The following is a 12,239-nucleotide window of genomic DNA, read 5'->3' as shown; positions in this document are numbered from 1 at the left end:
GAGATCCAGTCTTAGTAAATCATCAAGGGAGGAACAGACTGGGATAATAACACAGACTAGCAATGGTAAGAGTCATAAATTTCAGTTTGTCAGATTAATTAAAGAGGCTCATAAAATACCAATAACGTCCAGTTTTAGAATAGTCACAATATTAGATGTTTGATGATTTTCAGAAATGGATAAACAAACATAAAATTCCCATTTTGACAGGTTGTAAAATCTGCCTTAACAATTAATAAAGAAGTTTGGAACACTGGAGACCTATAGAACAAAAATAACTTGTGAAAAAAAAAAAAGCAAAGAGTGAATGTTTCAGTGAGATTATTTCCAAACATAAATTGCATAATTTTAAGGATGATTTTCATAGAACATTTCTGGTACTGCACCAAGCTAGGATTGGTCAATAAAACAAAGATATCTCAAATTGGGGGAAAAAGGGTTGGGCACCTGCAACTGCAGGACTCAGAGCCTGTCACAAACCACTTCTCTGATGCACCAGCATGGGTGGCATAATAAGAACACCCACAGAGTCTAGAAGTCATGAGCATCTAGGCGAAGTGGACCCATGAACTGCAATGCAGGATCTCAGAGAGGTCTGTAAAAAGCCACATAGAGAAACTGCCATGTCTGATTTTCACTGGCAAACTATAACCCAGAGCCACACTGGGAAAGGGGTCCTGGGAAATGTAGTTCCCGGATTTCAAAGGGGGTGGTGATGAGTCAACAGCAGAAATCACCAGAAGCACCAGCAGGCACTTGCTAGGCTAGGTATTCTAGAACACTCTTTTATTAAATCCCAACAAGAATCATATGCAGCAAGTATATTTATTCCTATTGCACAGATAAGTAAAAGGAAGTCAGAGAGAAGTAGTAACTTGTACATGGTCATACAAAGAAACAAGATTTATATACTGACACTTGTCTAGTTTTCCATAATATCCCCCTAGCCCATATACATTATGAAAGATCATGCTTCTTTTAAGAATTGTCCTAATTGCCATCAACATAGGAGCTAACATTTTTTATCTTACAAATAAAGTATATGAGAATGACAAGATGGGTTATGTTGAACATGTTTTGCAAATAAATATCAATAATTTACCAAGTTCTCTTTTTTCAGATTAGCACCAACTGTGATCCCTAACTCTGTAGTGTTTCAGAGTCTAAAATACATCACACTCCCCTGAGCTGACTTAGTACTGAGTCCTGGTGAAATAATACCATGCTTTTCAACTGCCAGAAGGTGATTTGGTTCTTCCAATGGAAAAGAGTAATGAATAAAAATTAGACAAACAGAAGTCAACCTTCAGAAAGTCTAAGGTTGGGAATGAGGGTGTGTGCTCTTAATCAAAACCAGGATTTGATTTCCACCTGCTAACCACAAGGTGCAAGCTGGGCCCACTCAAAAACATATTCAAACTCTGGGAATTGCCCAGAATTTAACTAGTCTTCCAGGACCAGAGTTATTTCAGATAGTATGAACCTTCCCAAACAGCTGCAATCCAGACATTCATTCTCAAACTGTGTGTTTCTGTATGAAAGAGATGTGGGGAAGGAGAAAAATGCCAATTTATCCTTTGTATTCATTCACAGAAATATGAGAGTGGAAATATGAAAAAGCTAAATATAGAGTGTAAGCTTGCCAGAAAAGCAGACTAATTCAAAGAAAAGGAGAAAGGTTGAGAGACAGAGGGTCAAGGAGACAGCAAAAAGGAAATTTAATGGAAAGAAGGAGCAAGATAGGTGAAAAGTGTAAGAATCATGATTAGAGAAGGATCTGAGAAACTAAGAGCTTTGAGAGAAAGCAGTTTAAAATGATGTGAAGGTCTGGTTTAGGGATCAATGGATAGGTGTCTAAAGTCAAGTTAAGTTGAAGGCTACAATGAAAAGATTCGGGAATGATATGTGTGGCCAACGAATGTTGATGGTGAAGTAATGGGACCCCAGTGTTAATCATGCATTCTGAATAGACTGCCTTACCTCCAACTTTAGAGGAAAAAAACAAAAAACAAAAAAAAAAAAACAAAAAAAGGAGGCAATCACATAGGAACTTCCTTGAAAATGCTCCTCTCAATATTCAGACATTTCCATCACCTCATCTGTCTTTACCTGCCCCTTGTGTGTTTCATCTACCTTGTCACCCAGCACCTCCTAAAAATCCACTCCATGCATAGCACCCCGAGCTTATATCAACAATATTGGCTTTTTAATAGCTCTTTCACCAAGACCTATACATACAGGTGAGTCTTCTTTACCTTAAAACAAATATTCCTTGCTTATGACCACTTAAGCTGCCATCTCACCTTTTTTTTTATTAGCAGCCACAGTTTTATGAACCCCCACTCTCTCCATTCCTCACCATCCTGCAATTCATTGAAACATGCAACAAGTATATATGACAACCAAAATGTGGTTTATGTACTTACCACTCAGCAAAAACTCTACCTAAAAATGCCATTACTTGCCAAGTTCAGTCCTCATCTCTTTGTTCTGTGTTAGATAGAGTTTATTACCTCACCTCTCCTCAATGGAAACCTCTCTGACACTAGCCTTAGAAGTGCTATCTCTTGAACTTCTACCTCTCCATCCATTTGTTCATAGTGTCCTTCAAGTTGCCTCTCCCTGCTCTTTCTCTTTAAGTGTTGATTTTTCCCAAGATCCATCTTCAATTTTTTGCTCTTCTTTTTATACACCTTCTCCTCTGTTATATCAAATCCTGTAAATTGGACTATACCCATGATTCTAAAACCTATATCTAGCCCTAGTATCTCTCCTGAGCCAATATTCCCAGTTGCCTACTAAACATTGCTATATTTGCTCTGCGAGCATTTCAAACTCAACACATTCAAAACAGAACTCATCAATTTCCCCTATACCAGATCCTTCTCTTTTGTTTGTAAAGTTCCTCCCCAGAAAGTAGAAGAAGGAAGGAGTTTGGATAAAGTGAACAAATGAAGAGAGTCTGCAGCCTGAAGAATAGGAAGAGAGGAGGGGAAGAGGGTTAGTTAAAATTATAGCCAAGTTTTATTTCCTATTCCTTATACAGCAGGCACTGTGTTGGGCAGTTCTCATAGATAATTTATTTATTGTCTTTTGTGATTTCACAACAACTTTATGAGGTGGTGAGATAGGTAAAATAATATCTCCCCAAAGATGTCTATGTACCAATCCCCAGAATGTGTAATTGTGTTATTTTACATGGCAGAAAGGACTTTCAAGATGTGATTAAGTTATGAGGTGGGAAGATTATCCTGGACTGGTCAAGTGGTATCAATGTCATCAGAGTGTACTGGTAATGGGGAGGCAGAAGGGATGTGAAGATGGCAGCAGAGGTTGGAGTGAAGCAGTCATGAGCTGAGGGATGCAGCCAGCCTCTCTAGAAGCAGCAAAAGGTAAGAAAGGGATTTTCCCCTAGTATCTCCAGAAGAAATGCCACCCTCTCAAACACCTTGATTTTGACCCTGTAAAGATCATTTCAGACTTCTGACCTTCTGACTGTAAAATATCAAATTTGTGTTGTTTTAAGCCACTCAGTTTGTGAAATTTATTACAGCATAAGTGTACTGTTATTAGCCTATTTACATATGAGAAGACTGAAGCTCAAGGAATTTAAATAGCTGGTCTAATGTCACACAACTAGTGGTGGTAGAGCTGGGACTTAAACTCAGGTAGTTTTAGCTAGCCACCCCGTGCTCTTAAACTGCAATGCTAAACCTCAAGGTGTTGTCCAAACTAATGAGCCAAACATAGTGAAGGTCCAAATGCCGACACCAAGAGCTAAAGAAAGAGACATTGAGGAGCAAGGGAAATAAAAGCAGGGTACAGTGGTTCAAGTGTGGCCCTGGGCGAGTACCTGTAACCAGCACTGTTGCCCAGGACTGACTTAGGTGTACTCAGTCCTTACAGTTCTAGGTAGGACTGGCTTTGTTCACAGGACAGGGCCAGGGTGGATTTTTGTTTGTCTCTTAACTTAGAGCACCTCACCAGTCAGGATGCAAGCTAGAAACTGGATTCCTGTGTTCAAAAACCTCAACAAACACATTGTCTGTGCTAAACAATGTGTCAGGTTCTAGAGAATACGAAGTGAAATTGTATGTACCCTTGCCTCCTTTCTACTTTCTTCTCTATAATCAACATTTCTTCCTATTTCCTTCCCTGACTTGCTGCCACATTATTTATGTCTCTATTATTGTATGTTTATGACTATTGTTCTATATGACTATAGCAAGTGAAGTTAAATGTTAGACTCACTCTGCTCAGGAGCCCAGGGCTTGGGGAGATGGGCACTCCTATATACTATTGGCAGACTATAATGTGGCAATATGCATAAATAGCCCTGAAATGTATATGAATTTATGCTCAGTAATTCTACTCCTAAAACTTTCTTCTAAGAATATATTCAGATTGACATATGAGAGCTGTCATTTCCGTATTATGTTTAATAGTAAAAATAAAATTAGAAATATTGTAAATGTTAACAGTAATGAAATGAGTACACAAATCTTAGAGAACCCAAAAGAAGGAAATCTATGCAGCCACTAAAAAATTAATGTTTTCAAAGAATATTTTGTGATATAGGGAAATGCTCATGATATCTCATTAAGTATGAAAAGTGGAACCCACAACTATACAGATAGTAGTTAGCTTGGGGTAACAGATTATAATCAAGTTAAGATATCCAGTAAATACTATTTAAAAAGAGTAGTAGTGGAGTATGTCTGTGCCAATTACTCTCTGTTTGCCTTCCTAGATTCTTTGCCAGCCCTGCTCTGCCCCAGGACAAGCCAGCTCCCATGGACTGCATCACTAAGACTTCCTTGCCATGGTTGCAAGTTGGATTTGACCAAAAGAATGGAAAAGAGGAGAAAATAGCACTGGGGCTAACTGGTCTCCTGGCTACCAAGCACTTTGGACAGTGGCTCTGCTACTGTTCCTGTGGTGACGGATGCTGTCGAACAACTCCTTCCTACAGCTGTGTCTCTCTCTAGGATCTGGTAGCCACCCAGTTTTCCGGCATCTTCAGGCCTCAGGCCAGTAGGCTTCTTGCTTCCTAATTTCTCAACACTAACCCTTGTTGGCTCCCATTACCTTGCTCACATCTGCAAATTGTCCCCTCTTTAAGATCCTTTCAATTAACCCTATGTGTGCACCATCTGTATCCTGCCAGGCCCCCAACTGGTACCGTGTCTAAGGTGAGTATGCAGCAGCTGCAGAGAGGGCAAAAAAAGCAGATGGCTTGTGTTCAAAAAAAGCAGAGGCAGTTGCTCGATGGTAAGATCAGTGTCTTGGAAAAGCAACGGAGAGCTGAGTCTGCCTAAAGAGTGATTTGGTTGGAGACTTTTTCAAGAAAAGTGATGATGTTACTGAAGAGTCGGGGTTCAGGTGGGGTAAATAGAGCGTTGTAGAAGAAGCTGAGCTTACGGCATCCCAAATGTAAACTTTGTTGGTGGTTTTGAAACTGCTAGTGGGAAATTTGGAGAGAGCACACTGATGGATTCAGTTCACAGGACTTCACTTGTAAGGTTTATGGATGGAAAAGTGTATTCATGGATGCAGTGCCTTTGCCTTGTATATTATTTTTATCTTCTAGGCTTTTTCCCACATTTTTAAAATTGTGGTTCATGTACCTTTTAAAGTTGTTCCATGATTTGTTTGGAGTCAAAGTATGACACTGCTTGGAGTATCTGGTCACCTTTCCAGTGCCAAGTGACTTTGCTTTAGGAGTAGATTTCAGCCTCTGCTTTTTTACTCCTGTTCAAATTGGGCGCCTCCTGCTGTGCTGACCAGTTATCAAATCCTCGTTGTTAGCCAGTATCACTTTTACATTCTGAACCAGACTTTGACATTTTGCCCTAGTTTTTGACTGTCCTGCTCCCAGCTTGAATTGGCAACTGTTACAGACTCTTGTCTGCCTCTAGACAGGTTAGGGCAGAGGGCAGACACACCTCTATAAACGGACTTCCTCAAAAGCTGGACGTAGGCCTTCGAACCTAGCCCTTAAGCAAAGTGATTGGAACAATAAAACCTAGTATGTGCACAGTGTCTTTTTTCCAAGGACTTTCAGCTCTGTCTTATTTGACTTTTCTGGGTTTTTTTCTACCAGGGCGAAGGTCAGACGGGAAAGGCAAGTAAAGAGGCTGAGAAGCTGCCCCACAGCCAGATTCAGTTCTCAGATTGTCCCCAGACTTGCCCTCATAAAGCTATAGGAATGCATCCTCGTAAGCAATTACCACTCTACTCTGTCCCTTTCTTCCCTCACAGCCCATGGAAAGGTAGTGTGGCCCAGAAGTGATTTCCAAGGCTTCTGTGATTTAGGTAGTCACAGAGGCTGGTTCTTAGTCTGGGTGTTTAGATATAAAGCCATCCAGTGCCCACAAATAATGAAGTTTTGGGGAACTGACTCAAATCAACTGAATTCACAGCAATTGAAGTATCAGTCAAAAACCGCTGCTCTGAAGTCTTTTATCTTATCTTATCAGTTACCGTAACTCTTCTCAAAGGTCCACAGTTTCTACTGTTAATTCCCTTTTAAACTAGGAAAGTAAAACACAAAAACGTTGACTAGCCTGTCACAGGTAGTGACAGGGCCCAGGTTCAGACCCAGGCATCTGGGCTTCAAGGTGCCACTTAGACTGGACATTCATAATGAGGTGTTGGGATCTCACATTTTCTCCAGGACACAAACAGATGAAAATGAAACCTAAAATCAAGATTACTCAATGAATGTTAAGTGCAAACCCATGGGAATTAGGTTTTCTTAATGAAGGGTTCCTCAGCTAAGAGCGCTTGAAATATATTGTTCCTCCACCATGGAGAGCATCAACCAAAGAGATGACTGGAATCTTCAGGTGCGGGCACCTCTTTCTTCATCATTGTTGGGGACTGACAGGCCAAGTTCTTGGTCGCTTTTTCTTTTTTCCTCATTCTGCCACTGAGTTTTCTTTTAACACATTTTTCTCTTAGATATGTTCATGTCATTGTCCCACAGCTTTAAGCATATTAATTGCCACATTTTGACAGCAGCCATTCTCTATTCTTTGCATTGAAACTTAATCTGGAAGTTCGTTAGCTAGCCCTTCACAAATTATGATTCTGGTTTGCTTTTACTAGCTCTGGCCTCATCCTTTTGTGTTGATTTGCTTTGTTTAACTCTGAGGTGCTTTACTATCATTCTTATGTAACTTCATAATTCCCTTCTTTCCAAAGCTGATTTTTTTTTTTACTTTTTTCTAATGTTGAGTGACATCTTCCAAGTCAATACAATAGCGTAGGCAGTTAGACAGACATGAGCAGATTAGGATCAATAGGCCAGGTACAGAAAGACTTTTCTTCCCCTAGCATATTGCTGGTCATGCAGTTTAGATCTCCCTGACCTTTCAGATCCCTGGCTATGTGGTTAGGACTCTCCCCTGGCTTCTCCCCTGGTATGTCAATTGTCATGTGGTGGATCCCTTAGAGGAGGAACAGAAGGCAGGAGAATAGTCTCATAGGACTCCCATACAAGCCCTTGCATGAACATCCCCTTAAACACTCACTAAGCCCTCAGGACAATGAGGTTCTGACCAGCATCAAATAATCTTAAGAAAAGAGCCTCAGGACTATGGACCGCAGAGCAAGAGAGAGTTGTGGTCTAACTAGAGATAGCATCTAGGTCTCAGTCATGTTTCAGCTCCAGGCTCAGAAAAGCAGCAAGGCCATGCTCCGACACCATGGCTGATATGAGGACCAGCTCTATTGACTAATGACCCCCTGCCCTGGCGCCAACCAGTCAGCAGACACCATGACCCTGAAAGGACACATCTGGAAAGCAGGGAATATTCTGTTGAGATCATTACCTGAGACCTCCAGACAGAGACCCTCAAGACAAAGGACTCAGAGCCACTCTCTTTCTCTTGAGCACACCTGTGCCTTTCCCCGCTCTTCTTTCCTCAGGCAGCTCTCCCTCTCTGGATTACACTCTTTCCTTTCCCTACCTCCTTCTTTAGGGGAGTACCCTCTCCCCCCCCTCTCTCTCCTGCACCTTTTCTCCCCTTTCTTCCCTCAAGGCACATACCTCTGGTTTCTTCCTCCTAAGCTCTAAGCACCCTTATTTTGCTCCCGTAACTTGTTTCCTGGGTCCGTGCAGCCCATGGACCCAGGCTCACTTCTGGGAGTGATTCACTTCTTCTACCTCTGTGGCTTTCTAAATAAACTTAGGCTTGTAATTGAGTTTTGACTCTGAATTCTGTCTTAGCCAAAACCCAAGGACCAAGGTCTAACATCTGGTGCCATTCACTGTTAGCAAATAGTCATCACAAATGTGCACATTTAGAAATTAATGCATTATTTTATTCTGATGACTTTGTTCAAAGCTCCCTGAAGTCAACTATATAGAGTTGAAAAGTTTTCTTGGAGATGTAGGGAGAGGATGAGATGATATTTAAAAAACCTGGTACTTCTGTACTGGACAACAACATAGCAAGGGGCAGTGTGATTTGTAACCCTGCGTAATCTTGAAAAGTGAAACATTTTAACTTGGGAAGGATGTCGATGTGACTGTTCAAACAAATCTTTAAAAAAGAAATCTGATTTTCCACATATTTTCTTCAATGTTACCAGCTACCAGCTTTGACCTGAGAACACAAACTTAGGAAGCCGATCTTTAATTTCCTGCCTCATAAACTTGTATAAGTTAATAAGCTTACAGGTTTTACAACTGCCTTATAAACTTATGCCATTCGTAAGTTGCTCACAAATCTGAGACTATATATTCTGTGACATAAATCTAGACCCTGCCTTTAGTTTAATGTTTTAAATATATTTAATATATAATAATATAATGTATTTAAAATATATGATAGCATTCTTTAGGGAGAATAAAGAAAATCCCAAGTGGAGTATAAAAATAATCCTTTCAAGTCAGTGTTCTTGTTCTAACAATGATACCAGGAGATGTTTTACCTGAAAGCATGGTTGCCCAACAAAAACTGACATCAAGAGAATAGATAAAACATTTCAAGCATCCCTAGAAATTCTTAATAGTCTAGTAAAAGCCTATCCGCTTCAATGGTAATGAGGGCTTTTCTTATCTAAAAAAAATGTATGTGTTTTGAGAGATAAAGAGACTTTGGAAACCTTTGTGCCTCAAGAAAACTTGCTTAATGGGACCACATCTAGAATGGGTAAAATGCAAGAAGGGAAGTCCATGGTCCACACCATTGCACACCTTGAAGGTGCATTATTCATGGTGACTAGTCTCCATTCTTTTCTCCCCTCCTCAGCTCCAAAGGCCTCATTGGACTCCCTTACCCTCTGCCTTCCAGTGGACTTGACCTATGAAATGCACCTGTAGGAAATCAGCTATAGGTGAATATATCATTCTCCCAGCTCTATTCCTGTTACATCTCTACATAGGCTAATGTTTGTATCAGGTGTCCCTTTCCATATCCACCTCATAGGGGTGGTAACACCTCCCCATTTTACTAATCCTGAAGTACTGTATGCATTATAGAACAGAAAGAGTTCAACTACTAGGCATTAGCAGAGCCAAACACTGAACACCAAGAATTGCAGTGAAGAATACTGGCTATTTTACCAATGAATGGGGCCATCCAGGAAAACAGGAAGCTAAGGCTCAAAAATCCAAACTCCCTGATGGTGTGCAGGTTACAGATTATATAGGGCAAAATCACAGGACAGGGTGGATTGGGGGTTCAGGGTCATACTGGGAGCTGATTGGTCAGAGGTAAGGTCAGAGTGATGAATTATTTCTTCAGTTTCTGAGGACAGCTCTGAGATCTTTTCTGGCATCCCACTGTCCAAGAGAGAGTAGCCAGAGGGTTGTTCTACCTAGGGCTCAGAAACAGAAACATAACTTAGGTCAGGACATTATCTTTAGTTGGCCAGAGGTCTGGACTGTGTGACCATTACTCAGGTCTGGGTTACTGCTGCTTTGGGGGTTGCTGATTATCCAAGGGAAAAGCTAGGTCTCTGAGGGGTAGAGACAGAAAGAGTGACAGAGAGACAGAAAAAAATGAGAGAGAACTTCCAGACTTAGGATTTAAAGCTAAATTTAGTCAGTCATAAAGACGCTCAGTTTCATACATTCTACTTTTGGTTTGCCTAAGGCTGTCCACACCTGTGAGTGATTCCTTTATGAAAGCCTCATCACTTAATGAAGTTCAAATAGGCTGTCTGACCCTGACTGTTGTGGCTCAGGCGGTTGGGGGTCATTCAGAAAAGCAAAAGGTCACCAGCTCTATTCCTGGTTAGGTGGCATGCCTGGATTGTGGGTTTGGTCCCCGGTCAGGAAGGGTATAACAGGTAACTGATCAGTGTTTCTCTCTCACATCCATGTTTTTCTCCCTCTCTTTCTCCCTCCCTTCCCCTCTTTCTAAAGATAAATAAATAAAATCTGTCAAAAAAGAAATACTATGGGGCCTAATGTAAAATTCAAATAACATTTTAAATTAGAATATGAGAAATCAGAGGTGTATTTTTCTTGGAATTACTGCTTTCCCAAGATGCTGGAAGTTCAGGTTGACTCTTCTGTGCCTTTAGCAATGCTCAGCAACAGCACTCAGGTAATAGCGCTGGCCATTGTGTTGAGACCAACGTGAGCCACCATTACTGAGTTATTCACTAAGTCTCTGGTTTCATTTCCTGCTTGTCTGTCCTTTTGGGTACTTACACAACATATCTGGAGGCATGTACAATACATTCTTTTATTTATGTGTCCATTCATTTTTATCTTTAAGGCTGTGGATCAGCCATTACCTGAGCTCTCATTTATATGCAAAGCATTGTGTCTGTGAATTCTTAACAGAGGTTTTTTTAAAAAAATTATTTTATGTCTTAGGTTGGGTTATCTGAGAACAGACTATGAGATGGAGACTCACATGTAAATATATACTGGGAAGTGAGTGTGCTCAAAATCTATTATTGTGTGGAAGTGACCGAAGTAGTATTGTGCAGAGGGAGGAAATGCATGGGGGTGCCTTTTCAACAAAGGTCTACTGTAACTGGGATAACCTTTCAGAGCTGACTAGTCTTAAGGCACGGGGTCTGGACCCTTACATTCTCTTCTGTCCCAAACACACACCAGAGATCATGCAGTGGATATGAGAATGGGGGCTTCCCCATGAATGAGGTATGATTTGGGGCAGGGGAGTGCTACTCCACTGAGGGAAATTCTTGAACAATAAAACTCTGACAGCATCAGCTTCCAACAATCCCAGGACCAGGAACGTGAGTGTTCAGTTCTAAAGGGAGGATCTTTATGATGCATCACAGCACATATTATTACTACGGTAGGGCTCAGGTGCTCTTTTGAGGAGTTCTCTTATTTCTCAAGAATGCAATTTCATTGCTTCTGAGTGTGTTGGCCATACTTGACAATCTTCAAATGGAGTTATTTTGGACTTCAGAGGAAAACATACATCCCTCTATTCTGCAGTTTAGAAAAGTCAAAGGCTTGGTTGGCTCTGTTCTTAGACTGGATTTCCCCACTCCTGATACCCTTACCAACTCCTGGAAACCAGTGTTTGACTTCCCTTTCTCAAGAAAATTTATTCAAGTATCCATCGACTTCTAGGTTACTCCAATTATAATCCAGTTCATTGCATGTAGGCCCTGCATTCATCCTGGCAACAATGCATTTTAAAACCCTTGGGTCCATGACTTATTGTTCAATACCTTATTGTTCATAACCAATCTCTGCTTGAATTTATTAATATTTGTGTTTTTTTCCAGGGATAGTTATTTTTAGTTTAAGGACTGGTCTCACTCAGAATAGTGTAATGAAAAATGTAATTGGGTAAAGACTGGTTCCTGTGACCACACTTGCAGATGGGTACTAGGTGGTCAATGGAGAGTTGAGGCAGTTCCAATGTGCTTTCTTCTTCCTCATGGATCACTGGGGTCTCAAAAACTGAATTGGCCTTTCAATTCTCTGAATAACAAGTGACCAATCATCTCTATTCTCCGGCTTTCATACTAGAAGGAATCAGTTTGATTGGCTTTGCTAGTCACCAATTACCTTCTCAGGTAGAACTCTTGGTATCAGATTATGTTTTGGATCATCAGCTAGGCTATGGATGGCTGTCCGTGAGTCAGGAGCCACTGTTGGTCTAATCAGTAGCTATCCTAGTCCTTCAAAAAGCCTGGCACTGCTGCTTTGAGTAGGGGCTACAGTAACGGAACTTGCTGCTACGGAAAGGTCATTGGGTAAAGGTCATGATCAACATATGAAACTCATTGGT

The sequence above is a fragment of the Phyllostomus hastatus genome, unplaced genomic scaffold (genome assembly GCF_019186645.2).
Source record: "Phyllostomus hastatus isolate PE091 unplaced genomic scaffold, TTU_PhHast_1.1 phas_contig_137, whole genome shotgun sequence".
NCBI lineage: Eukaryota > Metazoa > Chordata > Mammalia > Chiroptera > Phyllostomidae > Phyllostomus > Phyllostomus hastatus.
The sequence above is the reverse complement of the archived record's forward strand: the minus strand, read 5'-3'. Positions refer to the sequence as shown.